Source organism: Schistocerca serialis, chromosome 5 (assembly GCF_023864345.2).
Source record: "Schistocerca serialis cubense isolate TAMUIC-IGC-003099 chromosome 5, iqSchSeri2.2, whole genome shotgun sequence".
Classification (NCBI taxonomy): domain Eukaryota; kingdom Metazoa; phylum Arthropoda; class Insecta; order Orthoptera; family Acrididae; genus Schistocerca; species Schistocerca serialis.
The window spans coordinates 669,036,849-669,062,142 of NC_064642.1; positions in this window are offsets into that span (position 1 = coordinate 669,036,849).

Below are 25,294 nucleotides of genomic sequence, written 5' to 3' on the forward strand. Positions count from 1 at the left end.
CATACTGGACACCTACGTGAAAGTAAGAAAAAAACTTTTTCAGTTTCCCTTTCATCAAGAAACAAACTTTATTTTATATTTTTATTAGTTTCAGAAATATAGACGTGCCAAATTGGATGAATCTATTTAATATACCTGTATATGTAAAACATATCATCATCATCATCATTCATCCCGGTTACGGTCGGAGGAAGGCAATGCCAAACCACCTCCACTATGAGTACGGTGCTGCCGGTCTCCCGCATCGTCCCCTACGCTCTGTCAAGGACTATGAGACATCATCATCATTATGTGTAAAACACACACACTACCGCTTTCGGCACGTAGTTGTCGTATTCACCTGTCACAAAATATATAACAAAGCTTCATACACATGTGGAACAGAAGCAGAAATATTAAGGCAGGCCGGCCGGAGTGGCCGAGCGGTTCTGGGCGCTACAGTCTGGAACCACGCTACCGCTACCGTTGCAGGTGAGAATCCTGCCTCGGGCGTGGATGTGTGTGATGTCCTTAGGTTTGTTAGGTTTAAGTAGGTCTAAGTTCTAGGGGACTGACGACTTCAGAACTTAAGTCCCATAGTGCTCAGAGCCATTTTGAATATTAAGTCAACTAAAATATTTCAGTGACAGTCTTATTTAGCATGTCGCAGTATAATGTCCTCGTACGTTCACTGAAATATTGTAGTTGGCTTATGATATTCGAATTGTCTAACTCCTTTTGTTACAACTGTATAAATCTTTGTAGTGAAATTTGTCACATATGAGTATGACAGCTGTATGCCAAAACCAGTAATGAGAATATTTTATATATTTCATAGAAGGGGTGAGGTAATAAATCATCATAAGACCATCTACAATGGTTTCATTCTTCCAGTTGATAATATGTTAGGTCTTAAAAAACCACTAGAGCAGTGTTTACCGCACTTAGTGATGATTATTTCAGTTTTTTCTTAATGTCTGAGAGGCGGTTGTCGATATATACACGATTCACTGTCGTTTCGGTCTTGTTTTCCCGAGAAATCTTTAGAGATAAATAGAAAACTGTTTCAAAAGCATATAACTTGCCCGGGTCGCTGTGCATGCTAAACCGCCGCTTCTGCGATAGGGGAGTGAGCTGCCCCAGGATCGAATTCTCCAGCCACATTGATGATGATGGGCGACTTGCTGGTCAGCCTATGAGTGACTTTTTGTGGGAGTTTCCTACATCCCACTAGGTCAGGGGAGGCCAGGAATTCGGCTTATAAGCTATACACTGGCACAAATGTTAAAGGCATAGCCTGGCTGCACATTCTCCCCCCCTGCCCCCCCCCCCCCCCCCACAACCATGGCACACTGTCTTATGGTAAGGAGAGAGAAGATGAGGAAACTGCGAATCTACCGCATTTACACTGATGTGACATATCATCGGATTACGATATGCACATATGAAGATGGCGACATTCTCATGTACACAAGATATTAAAGGTCAGTGCATTGGCGGGGCGTCATTTGTACCCAAGTGATCTTTACGAAAAGGTTTCCGACAGTATTATTGCCGCACGACGGGAACTGACAGACTTTGAAGGCGGAATGGGAGTTGGAGCATGACACATAGGACATTCCATTTCAGAAATAGTTAGGGAATTCAATATTCCGAAATCCACGGTATCAAGAGTGTGCTGAGAATACCAGACGCAATGGCCAATGGCCTACACTTAACGACTGAGAGCAGTGGCGTTTGCGTAGAGTTGTCAGTGCTGCCAAGCAACTTTATATGTATTACAGAAATTCTTCCTGTCCATATGTCAGGACAAATTAGAGGCTGGTAGGCTATAAAAGATCGATTGAATGTGTTGCCATACGACTTGTATCTTTCTGCGTCGGCAATATTTGAGCCGTCGACTTTTGATTTGTGTATGCAACTCACAAATGCCGTCATATGGAAAGAGAAGCAACTCATTCTGCAGAAGCATGCTCGTAAATTTGAAATTTGAAATACTTAGATTGTGATGTCCAACTGCTATTTCACAGCCAAATATTACTCCTAGAAATGCCTTCACTTTCGCTAAAAAAGTGATTAATCTCACCCAACTTACATTCGATGTAAAACAATCTCGGCTTCTGGATAAAGGCTTAAAATATACTATTCAGCCTAAGCTTGATGGTAGAAAGATCGCCACTTTAGTAGCAGATGTAAAAATGGCCATCGACGCTTCGAAGTGTACTAAAGAAGAAAATGTCTAATTGGCCTGTAGGACGAATGATTTAAAAAGTAAGGCGGTAAAGAGACAAGCGCATAATGGTGAGATGTCAGTTCTGAGATCTATAGACAAGAAACTCGAGGTAGAGGAAGCCCTTGTTACTCGCGCAGGTAAAGGGAACTCAGCGGTTATTATATATCTACAAGTATATGTGGATAAGGTTCTTTCATTCTTCGATGAGAACGTCCACCGGTTAGACCACGATCCATCGGAGACTTATGCGAGGGAACTTCAAGATTGTCTTGATGGATGTTTGTTTGTCATTCCCCCTAACACTTTGTCAAGATTGCGTGTTATGAGTCCTAAAATTCCTGCATTGAGGGCCCAAATTAAGACTCATAACGAAGGTTTCCATATCCGCCTGTTGATTAATACAAGAGGGAATATAGGTGAACCTGCGCAAAGATTTCTCTTGCAGATTTTGAGAAAAGAATTTGCTTTTGGGCAGACTTTGACGTTAACGAGTCGAAAAGAACTGGTTACGTTGTTATAGGATCAGGTCTTCCCGACAGGCTGTCGTCTGTTATCCCTTGACATAAAGAATTTGTATACAAATGTGCCGATAGAAGGAACCATTATGATTATCCACGAGAATCTCTTTCATAATAAGCGATTGATGACAGATGAAATTATCGAGGTTATCTCTCTTCTTCCAATTCTTACGGCATATAATTATTTCTCGTTCAATGACAATATGTACAGTCAGAGAGATGGCCTGGCTATGGGCAGCGTTTTGGCTGGTTTTTTAGCTAATGTCTTCGTTAACTACATTGAGCTCCAGGTGTTCAAACGCAATTCCTACTTCTGCCAAAAAAATTATTTTATCGGCGTTATTTCGACGACATTCTGGTTCTGTTTAAAGGCAATGAATCAGAAATTTCGGGTTTGGTTGATGAATTTAATGCCCTTCACCCAAAGATGATTTTCACATATGAGGATATGAATACTGACGGAGTCCCCAGTTACCTAGATCTGCATTTACAGCTACGTGATAACCAAGTATCCATAGATATTTTTAGGAAACCACGACAACAGATGCTATTATTCATGCTTCTTCCTGCCATCTCCGCCAGCACAAGATTAGTTTTTTTAGAGCTATGATTACCCGTCTATGCGAATTGCTATTATCTGAAGACGCAGTTAATAGAGAACTTGACAATCTAAAGTATATCGCCCGTAATAATGGCTACAGTGTTGCGCTCGTTGATAAGATATACCAAGACAAAACAACGATGCCCCTTCGGAGTTCACCCACTGCACCATCTGTCGCGGAGCACAATTACATATATTTGCCATTTATTGGCTATTTTAGTTATGAACTTTGCAAAACTTTTCCGGGGAGTGGGCCCTCGTATAGTATTTTCCGCGGCTACCAATCTCCAGTTTAAGCACATACATAATGAATCTCATAAAAAGAACAGCCTTTTGGCATCGGGGATATATCTGCTGGAGTGTCGAGATTGCGATGCAGGATATGTTGGACAAACAGGCAGAATCTTCAAATTTAGATTGCAAGAACATCTTCTTAATAGTTGGGACAGGTAAAATAGAGCTCTGCCTTTGCCCAACACATTAAAGCCAGTGGCCACAGTCCTCCGCAAGAACAAAATCTTAAGATTTTGCATTTTGCGCAAAAGTGTAAGAAGATAAACATTTTCGAAGAAATTGAAATAGGCATATGAAGACAAAGATTTGTCTCTCCTTAACGGCCAAATATTTGGCGCCAATCAGGCCTTTTTAGAAGTTATGAAATCGGTGTTATTAATGTAACCCTGGTGCTCTCGTAGTTCTGCCTAAATATGAGCCCTGCTCCTCTCTGGTCTTATGCCGTCTTCTTAGCAAAGGCATTAGGGTTTTTCTGACTCAAATAGGATACTTGTGAGTTTGTCACTTTAAATGATGACGCATTTTACACATTTCAATGTAGCTATATATAAAGAAAAGGGGGTGGGAAGTTTACCCGCATAACGTCTGTTTTCCACGTTGGTGTGTCTTTTTTAAGCCCCATCTTACTATTACTCGCTCCTGTGAAGGGGAACGCGTTATGCAGATCTTGGTGCCTCTCGCGTCCTTCTAGAAAAGGTAATGATTTTACTATTTTATATTTCTCGTTTTTACCGAGTTTCACGAAGGCGATGTAGGCTTGATATTTTCGACGATGCCCTTTGGCTACAGTGACTAAAGTATTCTTAATAAATACCAAATGAAGGTGTTTGCTCTTTCAATAGGTGATCTGTTTATATTTTCAATAGGTGATCTGTTTATACATGCTTATAGGTTATCCAAGTCTGCACAACGCGATCGCGATTCTTAAATACATGTATTTGTTCTCTGTTTTCTATTTATATAACCTGAAGATGGCTAAATAAGGCGAAACGCGTCGTTGAAAAATAAAAAAAAATAAAAACTAAAATTGCAACCAAGACTGTTATTAACCGATACTTTATATATATTATCTAAGAGGGATGGAACTTCAATAGTGGCAAATATTAATTTACAGCTCGTACAAAATAGATACGTGTTTCAAAGCTTTAATGGCCTTCGAAGTAATCACCAGCATTGTGTAAACCCAGTTGCCAGCGACGTGGAAGTCGCAGGATACTCTTAGCGGTGCCAGTTGTGTTGAGAGTTCGAGCGGTGTGGCCTACTGCCCGACGAATTTGTAGCAGTTCTGAAGCGAATGCACATTCAAATACGGCGAGATGTAAACAGGGAGAATACGCGCAGCAGTTGGCAACGCCTATGTAAGACAACGAGCGTCTGGCGCTGTCGTTAGATCGGTTACTGCTGCTACAATGGTACGTTATCAAGATATAAGTGAGTATGAACTTGGTGTTATAGCCGGTGCACCAGGGATGGGACACAGCATCTCCAAGGTGTCGATGAAGTGGGGATTTTCCCGTGCGATCATCTCACGAGGGTACCGTGAATATCAGGAATCCGGTAAGACACCATATCTCCGCTATTGCTGCGGCCGGAAAAAGATCCTGCAAGAACGGGACAAACGACGACTGAAGAGAATCGTTCAACGTGACGGAAGCGTAACCCAAATTGCTGCAGATTTAATGTCCGGCCATCAACAAGTGTCAGCGTGTGAAATATTCAACGAAACATCATCGATATGGGCTTTTGGAGCGGAAGGCCTGCTGGTAGACACTTGACGACTGCACGACACAAAGTTTTACGCCCCGCCTGGTCCTGTCAACACCGACATTGGACTGCTGGTGACTTGAAACATGTCTGGTAGGACGAGTATCGATTCAAATTGTGTACGGGTATGGAAACAACTTCATGAATCGATGCACGTTGCATGTCACCAGGGACTGTTCAAGCTGGAGGAAGTTCTGTTATGGTGCGGGGCGTTTGCAGTTGGAGTGCTATGGGACTCGTAATACGTCTAGGTACGACTCTGACTGATGAAACGTATGTAAGCGTCTTGTCTTATCACCTGCATCCATTCATTTCCGCTGTGCATTCCGACGGACTTGGGTAATTCCAGCAGGACAATGCGATACCCCGCACATCCAGAACTGCTACAGAGTGGCTCCAGGAACACTCTTCTGAACTTAAACACTTCAAAAATGGTTCAAATGGCTTTGAGCAGTATAGGACTTAACTTCTGAGGTAATCAGTCCCCTAGAACTTAGAACTAGGTAAACCTAACTAACCTAAGGACATCACACACATCTAGGCCCGAGGCCTGATTCGAACCTGCGACCGTAGCGGAGTTCCAGACTGTAGCGCCTAGAGCCTCTCGGCCACTCTGGCTGGCTTATACACTTCAGCTCGCCACCAAACTCCCCAGACATGAACCTTATTGAGTATGTCTGGGATGTTTGCAACGTGCTGTTCAGAAGAGATCTCCACCCCCCCCCCCCCCCCCCTCCCACTCTTACTGATTTATGGACAGTGTAAATTCCCTCTGGCACTACTTCAGACATTAGTCGAGCATATGCCACGTCGTTTTGTGGCACTTCTGCGTCCTCGCGGGGGCCCTACACAGTATTAGGCAGGTGTACCACTTTCTTGGGCTCTTCAGTGTAATAAAGGTGATAGAAAACCTCTAAAGAGGTACCAAATTGAGCGTAAAGACTAAACACGGTATATCAAATGGCAAGCCCGTAAAGTGTGACTCTATCAATCACACTAATACAAATACAATGAGTGCATGATTGAGACATGGAGGGGAGGAGAAAATTAGTGTTTAACGTCTCGTTGACAAAGAGGTCCTTAGGGACGGAGCACAAGCTCACATTAGGGAAGGATGAGACAGGAAATCGGCGATACGCTTTCGAATGAACCATCCTGGCATTTACCTGAAGCAGTTTAGGGAAATCATGGAAAATGTAAATCAGAATGGCAGGATGTGAGTTCGAACCGTCGTCCTTCCAAATGCGAGTTCAGTGTACTAACCACTGCGCTATCTCTCTCAGTGACTGACACGTGGAAACAACGAATTGATCCAGTCTTTACATTATCACATTACATAATTTTTAATAGAAAGCTTGTAATCGTGTAGAATAGTGAATCTTCGCTACAAAGTACCCTCCTCAGTCAAATATCTAACGAATTTAACATGAAGACATGCATTCCAAAACCAACAGTTGATATTTTCTAAACATGTTTTGAGGATAAGCGGGCGATGATGTTTTGACTTGTAGTTCCTTAGCACGCCCCAAGCGTGCACTGTTTTCGGATAGGGGGTCTTTGGAAAAGCCGGGCAAGAGTATGAGGGAGAGGAGGTCCGGGCTTAGGCGGTACATGTTGCAGCAGTCAGCCAGCAACCACGAGTACATGGTGACTGTCCATGAACGGAGAGAGGGTTACCTTGTAAGAGTGTCAACTTTCTCCTGTTTGGAGGTGGCTATGTGAAAGGCACGTACGAGCACGTCTGTTCCAAGGCAGCATTTACTTGTTGGTTTGGATCATTTCCATGAAGAAAGCTACTTCTAATTTCACAGCAAAGGCGCTTAGTTACATCTAACTGCGGGGCCACTGTGTCGATTATCATCGCATAACGGAACTCAGTCGTGAGCTTCCGTCTGTCGTATTAAATGTAAGTGGGGGACAAACTGAATGAAATTATTCATTGTTGACAGTGCTCGTAGAAGCACAGCTACCTCAGCATTTAAATGTTACTTTGCCCAAAATTTCAAAAAGGAAGGCCCAGTAATAAATTGTGGTAACTATTAACTGTAACTACGCCCTGACTGGACGGCAGCTGCCATTAAGCTATTTTCGTGCTTAATCGTTTGAGCTGGCACTCGGTTCATATAGTAAATTAATTTCCGTTCTTCAATGGTAAAACGAAAAGAGGGCATAACTGGTATATTCTATAAGACTATGAGTATTTATTGAAGTTGCTATTTTATGTTGTTGTTTTTCTTTTTTAGAGTTGTAAAACCTAATTGTATTCAATCCACGAAAAACTGGAAGGACGGCCACTGGCTCCTAGTGCCCAATCTAAATGTCGTCCCCGATCATGTTTTCAGGCCGAGCCCCTGGCGTTCGTCTTTGGTAAACTATTTTGCACTACTGGTGTTTCTCAAATAACTCTTTTGGGCTCATTCAAATTATTCTTTGATATTTTTACCTAGGGGCGCATCTGAAACTATTGTAAGTTAGTAATGCTTCTAGACTAATTTTTATAAGTGGTATAATCTGATTTCGTGCATTAAAGTAATTTTTTTTATTGTTACATACTGAAAACTCTGAAATTATTTTGCGTTAGTGGTGTATTTGAAATAACTTTGATAAGTGAGCTCATCTGTTTTGGGCGTATTTATATAACTCTTTGATGTTGTTATTTATTGTCACCTCTGAAACGTAGGGTGCATTAAAAAGAATCATTGAATATAGCACATCAATATTTCTGAAACTAATAGACATATAAAATGAATTATGGTTTTTGATGAACGGGAAACTCAATAAGTTTTCATTTCATACCTTTTCATTGGTGTTTAATATGCCCCACCGCCCTTAAGATGCACGAATATGCCAATGCGGTATTCAAATTGTTGCAACGCAGCAGCCTGCATGTCTTGAGTCACAGATGCTGTTACGCGACGTCTCAGAGAAGTCATTGTTGTTGTTAACGGAGGCACACAAACAGAGTCTTTTATAATCTCCCACAAGAAATAATCACACACAGGCAGGTCCGGTGACCTAGGAGACCTGTAATGTAAAGCTCAGTCATTTCGTCTAGTGCGACCAATCCATGGTTCAGTAATCCTTTATTTTAAGAATTCCAGCTCTTCCAAATGCCAGTGTGGCGTGGCCATGTAAAATTCAGGAATTTGCTCTTTCTAACAGTACATTGTTCACGCACATATCTCAAATAACATAATAGTCAAATAACAAAATAGTAATGATTTGACATAGCTTGTATTTTGTGCTACTAGTGCATTTAAAATGATTTCTGTTATGTGTTCCGAGCTGTTTTTGGGCACATTTGAATAATTCTTTCACGTCGTTTCTCATCAGCACTTTTGATTTTGGGAGAATTACAGTGCAAGTAATTGTGTTAGAAATGATTGAAGCAACTTCATACATCCACTGCAGCTATATTAAATAATATATTGTCACAAAACTAAACACTCATATGGGAACACTTCAAAAGTTCTGTGTTGAAGCTACACTTCATATGTCTGCCATGAGAGGCTGCCCTAAGCAGCTAGGTAAGACGGCGACAAGTGGCGACTAGACGTATGTTGTGCTTGAAATGCATTCACATCAGTGCTCTGTAACAATAAAATGCCAAATATGTGTAGATAAAAATCCAACATCTAAATCGCAAATCTCCTCCATCAATCACCGTTTGAGGTCATTGATGAGCCTGCCTCAGATCTAAAAGCCATAAAATTGAATACAGAAGGTGAAGCAAAAAAAAAGTACAGTCAATACTTGAATCTCTGTTATGCAATAAGTACAAATCTAAAATGTTGTTAATGTGAGACAATCGTTACACATCGCATTATTCCAAGAGCTAAGTCGCCCTAGTAAAATAAAAAATTATATAGGCATAACGCGAAATATTAAAACATGACACAGCAAAAACAAGCAAAATCAACAGCAGTGTAATTGAGCCATTATGTATTACAGACGATAAATATAAGGCTCTGAGCACTATGGGACTTAACATCTATGGTCATCAGTCCCCTAGAACTTAGAACTACTTAAACCTAACTAACCTAAGGACAGCACACAACACCCAGCCATCACGAGGCAGAGAAAATCCCTGACCCCGCCGGGAATCGAACCCGGGAACCCGGGCGTGGGAAGCGAGAATGCTACTGCACGACCACGAGATGCGGGCGATAAATATAATATCGAGGGACAACAATTTTGTCAATGTGACATTATATTGTTGTTTCTTATAGAAAATAGCATGGCCAGCTGACATGTACAATTCATGTCAAAATGCAATAAGCTAATGACAAATGGGCAAAATTCCACTATAGTTTGTAATACAATCACGAAGCCAATCACATATGAAGACTGCAACCCAGAAGCGATTACGTACTTGTATGTACACAGCTGGCTTAAGATACAGGTATTTCATACATTGCACATAAGGTATACAACAATTCGTGCTTCCTATAAAGGCAGTCAAGATCTAAAGGTTACATAGTATTATAACTGTACATCTTGGTCTAAGTACAAACGGCACTAGACATGTCTATTAATAAAACACCTATAATAAATAAAATAGATACAGAAATTGTTTTTAAAACATTAGATACCAGTTAGAATAATAAGTAAACTTAACTCGGTGTATTATGTACAGAAAAAATTTACCTTCTGATCATAAGCAGTTTACTGAATAATAAAAAATAAGCTTTATTTTATGGTGGTAACTAGAAACAGTAATGCTTGTAGACGCAGGAATACCAAATAGTGTCAATATATTAATGTCAGTGTATATATATATACTGAATAGGCATAAATGTAAATGCAAGATAACACTGAATTTAGCTACATTTGAAATCTAAGAAAATATTGACTGAAACACAAAGTACTATAGTTAAGAAAGAACGTGACATTGAACTAGGTCACCAACATTTATTAGTATGTAACATCATTTACAAGGAACCACATAGTAATTTTCTGAAAGACAGTATTGACAATTTCATCAGTTAATTCTTGTTTGTCAGGTGTGATTACTATACTTGTATCATCAGCAAAGAGAACTAACTTTGCCTCTTCATGAATATAGAATGGCAAGTCATTAATACATAATAAGAACAACAAAGGACCCAAGACTGACCCTTGTGGAACCCCATTCTTGATAGTTCCCCAGTTTGAGGAATGTGCTGATCTTTGCATGTTACGAGAATTACTTATTTCAACTTTCTGCACTCTTCCAGTTAGGTACAAATTAAACCATTTGTGCACTGTCCCACTCATGCCACAATACTTGAGCTTGTCTAGCAGAATTTCATGATTTACACAATCAAAAGCCTTTGAGAGATCAAAAAAAAATCCCAGTGGGTGGTGTTCGGTTATTCAGATCATTCAAAATTTGACTGGTGAAAGCATATTCAACAGAAAATGCCATATATGCTTTCACCAGTCAAATTTTGAATGATCTGAATAACCGAACCCCACCCATTGGGATTTTTTGTGATCTCTCAAAGGCTTTTGATTGTGTAAATCATGAAATTCTGCTAGACAAGCTCAAGTATTGTGGCATGAGTGGGACAGTGCACAAATGGTTTAATTCGTACCTAACTGGAAGAGTGCAGAAAGTTGAAACAAGTAGTTCTCGTAACATGCAAAGATCAGCACATTCCTCAAACTTGGGAACTATCAAGAATGGGGTTCCACAAGGGTCAGTCTTGGGTCCTTTGTTGTTCTTATTATATATTAATGACTTGCCATTCTATATTCATGAAGAGGCAAAGTTAGTTCTCTTTGCTGATGATACAAGTATAGTAATCACACCTGACAAACAAGAATTAACTAATGAAATTGTCAATACTGTCTTTCAGAAAATTACTAAGTGGTTCCTTGTAAACGGACTCTCACTGAATTTTGATAAGACACAGTACATACAGTTCCGTACAGGGAATGGTATGACACCATTAATAAATATAGACCTTAATCAGAAGCATATAGGTAAGGTAGAATATTCCAAATTTTTACGTGTGTCCATTGATGAGAGATTAAATTGGAAGAAACACATTGATGATCTGCTGAAACGTTTGAGTTCAGCTACTTATGCAATAAGGGTCATTGCAAATTTTCGTGATAAACATCTTAGTAAATTAGCTTACTACGCCTATTTTCACTCATTGCTTTCATATGGCATCATATTTTGGGGGAATTAATCACTGAGGAATAAAGTATTCATTGCACAAAAACGTGTAATCAGAATAATAGCTGGAGTCCACCCAAGATCATCCTGCAGACATTTATTTAAGGATCTAGGGATATTCACAACAGCTTCTCAGTGTATATACTCTCTTATGAAATTTGTTATTAACAACCAAACCCAATTCAAAAGTAATAGCAGTGTGCATAACTACAATACTAGGAGAAAGGATGATCTTCACTATTCAAGATTAAATCTAACTTTGGCACAGAAAGGGGTGAATTATACTGGCATTAAAGTCTTAGGTCACTTACCAAATAGTATCAAAAGTCTGTCAGATAACCAACAAGTATTTAAGAAGAAATTAAAAGGATTTCTGAATGACAACTCCTACTCCAAAGAGGAATTTTTAGATATAAATTTAAAAAAAATTAAAGAAATTTAAAAAATAAAAATAAAAAATAAAGAAAAACAAAAAACACAAAAAATAAAGTTGTTATATTAACTTAAGTATGTTCTTAAATTAACCTAATTATGTCATGTATTGGAAAATTCGACTCGTTCCACATCATTACGAAATATCGCATTCATGATCCATGGAACTAGTATTAATCTAATCTAATCTAATCTACTCATAAACGCCCTGTGATCTAGGTCATACAAATACAATAGATTCTACGTGACTTGAGATATGTGAGAAAACCTGTGTGCTGGCTAAAATGAACTTGAAAGTTTGATATGAATCTGGATGTCAACAGTTCGACAAACAGTTTCAATAAATTGAAATAGCGTTTACTAATATTCAAGTAAACTAATATATTACTCCATGTTTAAGGCATCATATATACAACAATAACAGTATATGAAACTGTGTAACGCTCTATACAATAAGTATCTAAGGAATATACCATATGTTCTCAGTGGTCAATTTATATTATATCCCAAGTCTAGAAGCAATTGTAGATCAAGGTCTACCTACAATCACATGCCAGGATTATGTGTTTATAATGACACTTAATTATGCAGCCCAGGATCTATGGACGAATAATGTCCCAAGATCTAGGTGCCAGCTGTCGTCCTAGGTCTAGGTGATAATCGTAGCCTGAGGTCTAGGCTGCACTTAGAGCCCAAGGTCTATATGTAAACTGAAGCTCAAGGTCTAATAGACCAAACGTGAATGGAGGAGGATGTTATGTAACAGCAAACAAGAACTAATCAATTTCTAAGTATAAATGTTGAAAACAGTAGCTTAGGTCATTACTTTTTAAATATAAATACAGGAGATTAATTTTAACTCAATGTCCAGCATCAGTTGATAAGAAAGTGACCTAATTGTTAACGGAAAAGCAGACAGGATGATAACAAATAATGTACTTAAAATGACAGACTGAAAATATGTTTACAAATAATTCCGATTATATTCAAGCAGGTGATTCAGTAAACCATCAGGTACATATTTATTATGAGTGTGTATTTCCAACTCTTCCAGAAGATCCATTTTCCTACTTCTAAGCACATAACTGGGATTTTCATATTACACTTATGGTCACATTTTGTTCGTTTTGCTGGTATTAAATGTCTACCAAAAGCTGTTTTTTACATGAATGTGTGTGATCCTGGTATCTCATTTTTAAGTTGTGGCCCCTCTTCTAGCTTATTTTGTAGGCAGTCTACTGACTGGTTTGATGTAGCCTGCCAAGAATTCCTCTCCTGAGCCAACCTTTTCATCTCAGAGTAGCGCTTGCAAACTACGTTCTTAATTACTTCATGTATGTATTCCCATCCCTGTCTACCCCTATAGATTTTACCGTCTACAGCTCCCTCTTCAACTAAAGAAGTTATTCCCTGTATTCTTAACGCCTGTTGTATCATCATGTTTTTTCTTCCTGCCGATGTTTTCCATATTTTACTTTCCTCGCGGATTCTGTGGATAATCTCCACATTATTTACCTTAGCAGCCCACCTAATTTACAACATTCTTCTATTGCACCACGTCTCAAATGCTTCCATTCTGTTTTGTTCCAGTATTCCCACAATACGTGTCTCACTAGTATAGAATGCTGTGCTCCAATCGTATATGTTCAGAAATTTCTTCCTAAAATTAAGAGCTATGTTTGATACTAGCAGACTTCTCCTGGCTAGGAATGCCTTCTTTGCCTGTGCTAGTCTGATTTTTATATCCGCCTTGTTCTGTCTATCATGGCTTATTTTCCTGCATAAGTGGCAGGAATCCACAACTTTACGTACTTCCTGATCACCAATTCTGATTTTAAGCTTCTCGCTGCTCTCATTTCTGCTATTTCTCGTTACTTTCACCTTCTTCGATTTACTCTTAGTCTATATTCTTTCCTCATTAGTCTGTTCATTCCATTCACCCAACCCTGTAATTCCTTTTCAATTGCACTGAGGCTAGCAATGCCATCGGCTAATCTTATTGTTGATATCCTTTCACTTTGAACATTAATTCTACTCTTAAACCTATCTTTTATTTTCGTCATTCCTTCTTCGATGTCTGCACTGAACATCACTGTCTTACATACTTTTTAATCCGAGCACTTGGTTCGTGGTCTTCCACTCTTATTGTTCCCTCTTGGTACTTGTACATATTGCATATTACCCAACTTTCCCTATAGCGTACCACAATTTTCCTCACAATTTAGAACATTTTGCACCATTTCCCATTGTCGAACGCTTTCTCCAGCTCGACACACCCCATGAATGTGTCTTGATTTTTCTTTAGTCTTGCATCCATTTTCAGCAGCAATTTCGAAATTGCCTATGTGGTGCTCTTATCTTTCCTAAGCCCATAATGATTATCATTTAACACATCCTCAGTTTTGTTATGCATTCTTCTGTATATTACTCTTGTCAGAAACTTGGATGTATGAGCTGTTATGCTGACTGTGCGATAATTCTGGCGCTTGTCGGCTCTTGTAATCTTCGGAATTGTATGGACGATGTTTTCCCGAAAGTCAAATGGTATATAACCAGACTCATACATTCTACACACCAAAGTGAATAATCGTGCTGTTGCCATTCCCCCTAATGATTCTGAAATCATGATGGAATTTTTCGGTCCCTTCTACCTTATTTTATCTTAAGTCTTCCAAAGCTCTTTTAAATCCTGACTCTAACACTGGATCCCTTATCTCTTCTTTATCGACTCCTGTTTTTTGTTCTATCACGTCATCAGACAAGTCTTCCCTCTCATAGAGGCCATCAATGTACTTTTTTGACCTATCCGCTCTTTCTTCCGCATCTGACAGAGGAATGCCCATTTCACTTTTAACGTTATTACACTTGCTTTTAACTTCACCGAAGGTTCTTTTGATATTTCTATATTCTCAGTCATTCCTTCCGATAATCGTTTCATTAGCAATTTCTTCACATATATCTGTTCCCAATTATCACAGTTAGGCTTGTACACACTTGAATTACTATATTTATTACTTTTTTGACCTATGCGATGTAATAGTTCTTGTTGGTATTTTCAGTTTCGAAACCAATAGAACATTTGATTTCTTAAACTAATAGTGAGTTCCATCAGAAAGTATTGCTCTGTATAGCATGGCTACATATTTCCTGGTATTTGGTGATTATCTTGGTTTCGAACATTATTGGTTATTTTAGGAGATCTAGCTTTTCTTTTTGATATGTTATAAATATTAATCACTATAGCGTTACTCTAGCAATTTGAAATAGCAGTTTGTTTAAGAATCAGTACTTCTTTAACTACCACTTCCTGTTGTAATGGTAATGGAAACAGCCAATTAATGATTGAATAGAAGTATTGATGGGGGTTGTAGATTATTTTATGCGTGAGGTCTGCAGGAGAGCATTTGTGAATTTTGGAAGGTGGGAAACAATTTACTGGCGGAATTAAATCTGTGAGGAGATCTCGTGCATATTGAGGTATAATAACATTTAGACTTGGGCTATAACTTAAATTGAACTTTGTGTACATGCAATATACTCTGTAGACACTTATTGTAAGACTATATACATCTGCCGCTGCCGATGTGTACACAATGCCTTAACCATGGAATACTAAATCAGTTTACTTGAAAATTAGTGAATGTCATTACAAGTAATACAAGCTTTTCATATAATTATTGGCATTCGATTTCGTATCAAACTTTCGAGTTCATTTTAGTCAGCACAGTGGGTTTATCATAAAGCGGGGTCACAAACAATCCATTGTATGCACAACACCTAGACCTTTTGTAATATAACATTCTTCCTCAACTATAGTAAGTTATGTTTAAGCAATATTTTTATTATTTCAAGTCTAGCCCTGTTTAATGCTACCTGGTAGTTAGATTTAAAGTTGCTTAGTATATAATTTCATATACTTGAATATATTGAGAGCATTTGGTATTCCTATATTTACAAGCACTACTGTTTGTAGTTAACATCGTAAAATGAAGCCTTTCTTTTATTATTTTTATGCACACATGTTTTAAATCAACAGACTGCGTATCTCCCCAATAGCAAAAAATAATGCAACGACACTGCAAAACGAAGTTCGACAAAGATCAAATAACTGCCAACTCCATTCGGCGATGGTACGCGCAGTTTAATGCTTAACGACACTTCTGCAAGGGGAAAGCATCGGTTCAGTCTGTGATGAACAAAGAATCGATTTACAATGTGTGGGCTAGTTTCGCATGTAGCCCACAGAAGTCAATGAATGGACCAAGCAGAGAGTTGAACATAGCACAACCGACAGCTTGGAAGATCTTAAGGATGAAACTGACAACTCACCACTTACAACTGTCACATGTCCTGACTCCTGACCCCAGTGTTAGAACGTTTGAATTTCCGATACACCTGCAACATTTTATTGATGGGAATGGGTGCCATGAGAAATTTATTTTCAGTGACCAAGTAACGTTTTTTTTTTCTTAAGTGGCATAGTGTACAGGCATAATCTGCGAATGTGGGTGACAGAGAATCCCCACGCCATCGTGCAGCCCATTCGAGATTCACCAAAAGCCCATGTGTTCTGTGCAGTGTCGGTGTTAAAAGTTTATGGACCTTTTGTCTTCCGCGAAAAGAATCTAACAGGACACGTGCATCTGGACATGCCGGAAAACTGGCTCATGCCACAAGTGAAGACTGACAGTGTGGAACTCATCTCCCAACCGGATGGGTCTTCACCTCACTTCCATCAAGATATTCGTGGATTCTTAATCAGGAAATTGAGAAACTGATTGTTCGGTCATTGTGGTGCGGACGATCGGCTACTCATGCAGTGGTCTCCCCTCTCTCTCCACCTAACCACACGACAGTTCTTCGGGTGGACTTCTGTGAAGGAGTCAGTGTTTGCACCTTCTCTACCAACCAAGCCACTAGAACTGCAAGCTCATATCAGAAGTGGCTTTGAGTAGATAGCGAGGGACATTATGCTCCGAACGTTGAAAGAACTTGAGTATCTACTGCAGTATCTGTAGGATGGTACATATGGAGCACTTGCAATATCTCAAAAAACATTTTAGTTTTTTTCGATGTGTGTGTGTAAAACTTGTGACAGTTTGTCAGATCATATTACAGCTGCAAATCTTTTCAATCGTCTCAATTACTTATAATAAGTTTTTTCACCGTAACGAAGGTGCTCAGGTTACTCGTGTGTGTGAACCGTGTTGCGGTTCGCTTTGGTCCTGTTGGTAGTTTAGCATTATGGCGTCTCGCTTTCTTCTTGTGTGTACTGGCGCCACTACGTTTGCTACCATTGTCTTTACCTGAGTAGCAGGAGCAGTGGTTATCGATATCCAGTACATTGGTACTATCTTTGGAAGGATGTCAGGTGTTTTCCAGGTCGGAGTGTGTCGGGGAGTTAAGTTCGGATGGAGCAGCAGTGAGGTCCGGCAGCGCTAGGACATGCCTGGATCGGTGGCGGCACGCAGGCACTGCCGGAATGAGGGCTGTAGTTGCGAGGGCTACAACCTCGTGGTCCACCGGACCCAGGACGTTTAGATTGAGTGAACATTAACCCAATAGTGAAACCTCCACTATTTTGAGATCACGCTGTTTCTTCGCACGCTGATGCTCGCAGGGTCGCTGAGACGAAGTGCAATGAGTGGAGTGTTTAAAGCTGGCGAAATTAATTAGCTGTCCTCCCCTTCTTACTATTAATCCTTGAATTCCTTGTGTTATTATTGGTGAGCTTCAACCAATGGTATTTTTATGCCTAGTGGTCATTAACGTCTCAGTTACTTGCTCTGGAGGTTAGCGTATTTTTGCTGCAGTGTACCTTTCCTCGCCTTGCCTCTGCTGTCCGTTAAGGCGTGTAGTTCGACAGCCTCCTTGATTGTGGTTCGGATATTTTGTTTCTTTTGACCTACTTTGGTTGTAGTGGTTCCTTCTGCTTCTGGATGTTCTAAACACTGGTTTCTGAAGACGCAGTGCTGTCCGCCGGTTCCAAGGTTGTATTGGTTATGAGACGTTAGGTAGATTTTGCAATAGTGCTGATCTGTCTTTAAACTGTCACTAGTTTGAGTTGCCATCTGGTTAAGTGAATACAACTCTTGGCTGCCTGTCTCATCATTTACTAAGTTGAGTGACCTTCCCCGGTCGTTCCTTGGAGCACTGTCTGAGGCCCATTTGTCTCTTGATTTGGTCAGTTTGTGATGATTGCTTTTTTTTTAAATATTAATTTTGAACAATTACTGTTTGGGGCTTCAGCCTACAAAGAGTTTGGATTTATTGTTAATAAGGCCTTCAGACATGAGTGTAACTTTTCTTAAGAAATATTAATTAGACAAAATATCTTAACACTGAAATGTTGATGATTGTCTTTTAAATATCTATCGAAGAAGTTTAATTGCTTCTAAAAATTTGATATCTAGGTCTTCAGCCGTCTAACTGTTTTTTGAGTTATTACTATTGGGGCCTTAAACCAACAAATAATTTGAATTTCTTGTCAATAAGGACTTCAGCCGTGAGTGCAACTTGCTTAAGTTGTTTTTAATTAGACATTGTGTCTTAACAGTCAAATTGGACAATTGTTCCATATTGTCAAAGTTGACAATAAGCAACAATTATTCAATTATTGTTTCCAAATAAAGTGTATGTGATTTTTTTTTAAAAAAAAACTGAGCAACCCACAGTAACTGTTTACGGCCCCGTCCACACTGATTCCTGCCTTTCACTATGTGCCACGTCTCAGTGGTAGGAGAGCTTGGTTACGATTGCAAATTGCCATTACAGTTACCGTTGGTTCGAATTGTAACTCTATCAGTCTTATACCGTATTTGTCTTCGCTATTTTGTTGTTTCAGGTGATCTATTCTAATGATGGTCAGGCAGTGCCCCGGGATCGGCCTGTTGAGGAAGGACCACCTTATTTATCAGCTCGCAATAAGACACCAGCCTATTGAGGATAGTGTCTCGGACGTAGCCGCCCGTTTGCGAGCTACCGTTTTTCTTCCGGTTGACGTCACACCAGATGTTGTGGGTGACCAGAAGCAGCCACTGAGTTTTTTTTTAAGGCTGTTAGGGTTCTTGAGAACATCATCGGCTTTTTGGAGGGCATTCCACCCAGTATCAGTCAGTTAGACTGGGTGCGGGCACAGTTAATAAATTTAACCCACCGGATAGCTGATTTAAGAAGGACGTTAAAGTTAGAGGATCGTTACAAGGAATTAATCGCTGAATTGGAGTCATTGATTAATGAATTGCTGTTTAAGATTACATGTTAACAGCTTGATAGGAAGAGGATTGCGGAGCAGGAGTTGCTGTCTTCAGGGTGGGGCGCGATCCAGCCCGGGAATAATTCACTTATGTCTCCCGAGAGGTTAGACGCAGCGTTAGCTAAATTGCCTAATCCTCTGGTGCACCTCTTTCGGGACATCACAGAATTAGCTATAGACAGACTGGATCAAACTGAAACGTTAATACGGTTGTTGGTTCGCCTTGAGCAACACGCTGATGCCTTTGGCGTTTCACATCAGGTAGTTTTGTCGCTATTGTATCCGTTAGCTAGAGGAGAGTTTAGGAACCTCGCATTCAGAGTCATGGTAGACGGGCTTTCCTTGCAGCTGTTAAGGGAGCTTGTAATTAACGAAAGATTGACCATGGGAGTTCGCAAACAGCTCGAATGTCGCTATATTTGGGAGATGCAGCAAGATAAAGAGGAGTTACATCAATATGTGGACAGAGTCAAGTCGGTCTGCTTGGCCTTGTTAGTCGACTTGCCAGAAAGGGAATTAGTTTCTATTGTCCTGAGGGGAATGCGAGCTGTGGATAAGTCGCAATTTGTTTCTCATGGTTGTCTCTCCACCTGGGAAGAGCTTGGTGTTGTTGTTGTAGCGATATCTGCGTTATCGCTCATGGACGATCCATGCCGTGAAGTTCAGGTTCAGCCTGAGGGCATTATGAAGGAGATCTCCTGATTATCTGCATTGGCTGAGTCTACTAAAAGGGAACCGCGGCGTTGCTTCAGGTGAAGTCGGACAGGTCATTTAGTTCGTTCTTGCGTTCAATAGCGCGCACCGAGAGCCAAGAAATGACGCTGGACTGGGCTGCGCTCTCCGTATGAAGCCTTTAAACCTTGGTGTGGTCGTGTCGCTGCTCGATCATCAAGTCCTCTGCCTTATATTTGTTCTCGACTTCCTTTTCGCTGTTGAGCTTGGAATGGTTTCCTGAGTTAGGCCATCTCACGAGACATAGGTCAGTCCCTTCTTCGGTGCAGAGATGTCGGGTTGCCAATGGGCTGGTGTTGCCTCTGCATGGTTTGGTGAGAGGGACTATCTCGGTTGGGGATTTCTCCTGGCCCTTGTCTTTGGCCTTGGTTAAGAAGCTGCCGGTCGATTTGATTTTGGGATGTGATTTTATCAGTAAAATTCGTCTTGTCTTGGATTATTCCGGGTACACATTTAAGTTTGTTTCTGCTCAGAAGTTGGGTATCTGTGAATATGCCAAGTGTACGGTGCTTCGGAATGCCAGCATGCTGACTGTTGATGCTAAGGTTAATGAGTTTGAGCTCACCCATCTGTCTTCACAGCAGGCCCCTGAACTAGGGGATTTGTTGCAGCGGTTCCCCGAGCTTCTCTGTGATAGACTGGTGGTTACTAATGGCCTTGAGTACCATATTCGTCTATCTGACCATATTCCCGTCAGGCAGTCCCAATATCGTTTCTCACCGTCAAAGATGAAGATACTAAGATAAAATATCTATAACATGTTCGAGCGAGGAGTTATTAGTCCTTCTACATTTGCTTGTGTTTCTCCCATATTGCTTGTTCCTAAGGCCTTTAGCTGACAAATAATTTGAATTTTGGTCAATGGGGCTTTCAGCCGTGAGTGAAACTTGCTTCAGTTTTTTAATTAGACATTGTGTCTTAACAAATGGTTCAAATGGCTCTGAGCGCTATGGGACTTAACTTCTGAGGTCATCAGTCCCGTAGAACTTAGGACTACTTAAACCTAAGTAACCTAAGGACATCACACACATCCATGCCCGAGGCAGGATTCGAAAATGCGACCGTAGCGGTCGCTCGGTTCCAGACTGTAGTGCCTAGAACCACTCGGCCATTCCTGTCTTAAAAGACAAATTGAATAATTGTTCCTTATGGTCAAATTACAATCAGTTGTTTCCAAATAAAGTGTACGTCATTTAAAACAGAGAAAAACTGAGCAAACATCGGTAACTGATTACGGCCCCGTGCACAACCAATCCTGCCTTTCCCCAAGTACCAGATCTCAGTGTGCTGTAAGTAATTCTGTGGTAGTGGGATAAAATTATTTAATTTTTTAGCTGAATCTGTGTCCTGTACTTTACCACTGCCAAAACCCGCCCTTTTAAGCATATCAGGTGAATACACAAAGATGCCGGCGCAAATTCACCTCGGGAGTGTCAAGAGCGCACAGACGTGAACAGTGGAATGAGGTTGCATACAGAGTCTGTGAAGGATATCCATAGTTGTCGCTTAAAGTAGTTATATGATTTTTTTGTTTCAGTCTAAGATCTTCATATCTCGGTACTGATATAAGGGTCCTTTTGACTCTGTCGTAAGCCAGACGTGGCATTAACTTCACAATCTGCGACATGATTGCGAATATAACAGTGATCAAGAAAATGTAGAATATACTAGAAGCAACAAATTACCACTGTGATCTGAAGATGGTCAACGCTGACTGAAATCGATAGTCTAAGGACCTAACAATTTTGTGATCGTGGATGGAAGTGAAAGAAATTCCTTCTAGAATTTCTGACTCGCCGCCCTTTTCGCGACGATGTCGCAGCTTGTGATATACACTGAAGAGCCAAAGAAAATGGCACTCCTGCCTAATATCGTGTAGGGCTCCCCGCGAGCAAGCAGAAGTGCAGCAAAACGAGGTGCCAAAAGCTCCACTAATGTCTGAAGAAGTGCTGCAGCGAATTGACACCATGAACCCTGCACGACTGTCCATAAATCCGTTAGACTACGAGGTGGTGGAGATCGCCTCCGGACAGCACGTTGCGCTCAGTAATGTTCATGTCTGTGGAGTTTGGTGGTCAGCGGAAGTCTTTAAACTCAGAAGAGTGTTCCAAGGAGTCACTCTGTAGCAATTCTGGACGTGTGGGGTGTCGCATTATCGTGGTGGAATTTTCCAATTCCGTCGGAATGCTCAATGGACATAAATGGGTGCAGGTGATCAGACAGGGTGCTTACGTACGTACCACCTGCGAGAGTCACATCTAGACGTTTCAGGGTCCCACATCACCCCCACACCATTACAGAGACTCCACCTGCTTGAACACCCCCCTGCTAACATGCTGGGTCCATGGATTCATGAGGTTATCCCCAGACCCGTACACGTTCATCTGCTCGATAGAATTTCAAACGAGACCCGCCCGAACAGGCAACATGTTTCCATTCATCAACAGTCCAACGTCTGTGTTGACTGGCCCAGGCGTTGCATAAAGCTCTGTGTCGTCGAATCATCAAGTGTACACGAGTGGGCCTCCAGCTCCGAAAGTCCATATCGAGGATGCGTAGTTGAATGATTCGCAGGCTGACAATTTTTGATGGACAAGTACTGAAATCTGCAGCAATTTGCGGAAGGTTTGTGCTTCTGTCACGTTGAACGGTTCTCTTCAGTTGTCGTTAGTCACTTTCTTGCAGGATCTTTTTCCGGGCGCAGTGATGTCGGAGACTTGATGTTTTACCGGATTCTTGATATTAACGGTTCACTAGTAAAATGGTCGTAAGGGAAAATCCCCACTTCATCGCTACCACGGAGGCGCTAACACCACGTTCAAACTCACTTAAATCTTGATAACCTGCCACTGGAGCAGTAGTAACAGATCTAACAACTGTGCCAGGCACTTGTTATCTTACATTGGCGTTGTCGACCACAGCGCTGTCTTCTGCCTGTTTACAAATGGTTCAAATGGCACTGAGCACTATGGGACTCAACTGCTGAGGTCATTAGTCCCCTAGAACTTAGAACTAGTTAAACCTAACTAACCTAAGGACATCACAAACATCCATGCCCGAGGCAGGATTCGAACCTGCGACCGTAGTGGTCTTGCGGTTCCAGACTGCAGCGCCTTTAACCGCACGGCCACTTCGGCCGGCGCCTGTTTACATATCTCTGTATTTGAGTACGCATGCCTATACCAGAATCTTTGGCGCTTGAGTGTAGATGACAGTCAGAATATTTAATTCTTCCAAAGACACCTAAAATGACTGAATCACAGTAATGAAACTAAGAGGTTACTAATAATCAAAACATTGTCGCACGTAAAGGGAAACTTTGAATTACCCCAAGTAGATAAAATGTTAACACCATCCGTAAGTAAATAATACAGTAAGATAAAGACCAAAAACAGGCATTATCACCTAACAGGGGGCGATAAAAATTCTTAAAACAGTAATTCCAGACTCAAAAATGTGTATGAATGAATCAGTTGGGGAAGAGCGTGATGAAAGGGGGGGGGGGGGCGGTTGAGGGAGGAGATGGAATTAATAAAACCGAAATTGAAATACATTGGAAGAGCATCATCAAAATTATGCAATAGTTTTAAAAATTGACATCTCTGAGTCATAGTGAGTAATCCTACTAATGCGCAGATCGTTCATCAGTCGTTCACCGACCGTACACATATGCTTAGAGAATTCCGACTCTTTCAATAAATGAAGAACGATACTATGTGAGCATTTGTCAACCAAAAAAAGTCGTCTGCGCCTACTCTCTGCATTTGCTGAACATTCGACGACTGCAGATCACCAGCCACCCACTCTCAAAGACCTTTGCTTGTTGGAAATCCTTAAACGTACGTTCGCTTACCATCTGGAAGGGATGAACACACCGACCTATACAAACAGAACAATGCAGCGTTGCCATATAGCTCGCAGTGTTATGTCTCATTACTTTTCTCATACATCTGGTAAGCAAGGACGAACTTTCGTTGAGCTATGCCGCCACACTGTTGCACCGTATAGAATGATAAGGTCGCACAGCAGATAGGCTGTTCTCACGCAATTTGCTTATGTAATACACTGTGTTGTATATAATTTAAGCAAACACAAAAATATTTCTTTATATAATTATGTGACGTAGCTGTTACAATAATGAAGTCAGAATGCAAAATTTTACATAGTTTTGGTTACGCTGTCAATGAGTTTCCATTTCGTTTTTCTTTCCCTCCCCCTGGCTTCCCGTCAATGGGTTCATTGTTCGACATTACACATTTCAAAGTCGAGTCGGGACTTTTTGTTTTAAGAATTTGTTTCATCCCTGATTGTCGGGATGACGCCCACCATTTGTGGTTAAGTTTCGGTTTTATTTACTTACGGCTGATGTTATTCTTTTATCTGTTAAGAGTAATTCAATGTTTCCCATCACGTGCGATAGGCTTCCGCATTCTTCAAACGGACATAATGCTCATTGGCCTGTGTCTGACTAGCATTCATTCCTCGCCAGGTGACTCTGCTATCGCCTGGACGGTTTATACCGACAGAACGTCGGTGCTCATAATATTCTGGCTGATCAACGTATTTGTTTTTATGTTCTCTACCTCGTATATTAATTTGATCGATTAGTTTCGAACACCATGTATGAATTTAAGTACTTACTTTTATCTTTCACATAGTAATGTTTCTGTAGGCACGAGGACGGTGAAACGGGAAGTGACACCACTTGAATTATGACGTTCTGTTTGACACCATCACACATTCACGAAAATTCGGAGAAGAGCTACTTCAACGTCGTGCCCTGTGCGCAGTACTGTGGTTGCCGCCGTCGGCTTGGCTGATCTGCAGCCCGCGCTGATGCAGAACTCGTTGCGTCCGCTGACAGTTTAGACGGTGTTTCCGCAACCCGCAGTATGAATGGGACGACCAACGGCCCTTGTCTCGCCGCGTGCGAATGACAGGCCGGCTCGACCGCTGAGTGCAGCCGTGTTGTTCTGGTGTCGCGTGTGAAATCACTCGGCGAGCTGTGGGTGCGTCTGCTCTGTTAAAAAGCAGTCTACGTGGCGGCGTAGCACCTACATACGACTTGCTCCTGACAATATCAGTGAAGGATATCGTAAAAAGAAAACAACAGAAGCATAAAATTATTCCAGTATTCTAGACAAGTTAACTTCTTTATTGCGTTCAGGCAAAACCCATTTCACCACATGAAATCACATTTGTTGCATAATATAATACACGCTTTATTGCTTAGGGAAATGGTGAAAAAAAAAGAGATCTGCTATGCGCATCATTACTCTATACTGTACAACAGTTTGGCTGCGTAGCTCGACGAATCTTC